Source organism: Babylonia areolata, chromosome 5 (genome assembly GCF_041734735.1).
Source record: "Babylonia areolata isolate BAREFJ2019XMU chromosome 5, ASM4173473v1, whole genome shotgun sequence".
Taxonomy (NCBI): domain Eukaryota; kingdom Metazoa; phylum Mollusca; class Gastropoda; order Neogastropoda; family Buccinidae; genus Babylonia; species Babylonia areolata.
The window spans coordinates 22244746-22246524 of NC_134880.1; positions in this window are offsets into that span (position 1 = coordinate 22244746).

The window sequence follows — 1779 nt, forward strand, 5'->3', positions numbered from 1 at the left end:
CCAGCAAAAGGAGGCCGTGATAACTGAATTTTTTTTAAAGTGTTGACGACGTAGAATCAGAATTTCTACACGATTGTGCAATAGCTGACCTACTAAGCAACCCCACGCGAGCACGTGAGCAGCCCCATTTCCCTTGTTAAATACAAAGCTCGGTTTGACGGAAGTGAGAGATTTGCAAATAGCCGCGTTGTGGGTAAGCCATTGCACTTATATAATAATGGTGCAGAAATGAGATTTCGCTCACACTGCAAGAACAACAGTCTGGTGCGATGTTCCAATAATATTTCATGTTTAATGATGAGTTCAAGACCTGCTTCTGTTTTAATTGCCCACATATTATGTACCCAAACCAATCGTTCGCAATTACACTTGCCCGTTCGCGTTTACCGTCATGCGCACACCTGCTATTTAAACCGTTGAAAAAAAAAAAAGTAGAAACAAATGAGCAGACGAACTTTTTCTGGCGCAACCAGCCGGAGAAAGCCTTCAAAAACAGAAGAGCTACATTTAACGTTTGTACAACCTGTTATCTGTACAATACACATGCTGAGCTGATTGCTTCGACTGGATCGTTCGCTATGAGGCCTACCTCTGTGTGTGTGTGTGTGTGTGTGTGTGTGTGTGTGTGTGTGTGTGTGTGTGTGTTGACATTACTTTTTAATGACTAACTGAGAGAGAGAGAAAAAAAAAAAAACAAAAAAAAACACAGGTAAAGTCAACCCCACCTTTCATTACGCATGCACATACTTTCTTCTTCTTTTTTGTGTGCCAGTTTAGAGTTACGCATGTGTGTGACTGACTGGTGTGAAAGCGCTTTGATTTGTCTCTGCGCCAGATTTAGCGCTATATAAATACTCATTATATTATCATTAATAAATAGTAGCAGTAGTAGCGTGAAAACGCTTTGATTTGTCTCAGCACAAGAATTAGCGCTATACAAATAATTATTGATAAATATTAATATCATATGAATATGCACAAACATACATAAACACATACGCATACAAGCATAACTTTAAGCATGATACGCGCACAAACGTGTACATATTCATGCACACATACACAAAAACACATACACAGAGATGCGTCCATACGTACATGTTATGCAATGTAGTATGTGTAGTGTGTGTGTGTGTGTGTGTGTGTGTGTGTGCGCGTGCGCGCGCGCGCGCGTGTGTGTGTGTGTGTGTGTTCGCGCGCGCGCGTGTGTGTGTGTATGTGTGGATACGGTATATCAAAATATGGATGGATATACAAATTAATGGGTGTATGGACAGATATATGAATGGATTTAGAGTTTTGTCGACTCAACTGAATACGATAAAAATGGAAACAAGAGAGAGAGAGGGAGACAGAGAGAGAGACAGGCACAGACACAGACAGATAGAGAGAGAGAAACAGACACAGAGAGACAGAGAGAGAGAGACAGAAAAGAAAATGAAAAAAAAACCAACAAACAAACAAAACAAAACAAAAAAACCTTTGCTACATGCTGTGAAGTGGCGGTCATGAATCGCGACGTATGTGACAGGGCACTGATCGCTGATTGCAAACAGAAGGCCACATTCTGTTCGTGACTGTGGCATATCGTGAGAGATGGATGGATGGATGGATGGATGGATGGATGCTCAAGAGAGACCTTGTTTGTCTTACTCTGCATCCTGTGTGGCCCCCAGTCTGTCTCAGTGTAGGGTATCTGCCTTTGGCTGTCTGTCTCTGTCTCTGTCAGTGTCTGTCTTTCTTTCTTTTTTTTCTCTCTGTCTTTCCTCTCGCTTTGTC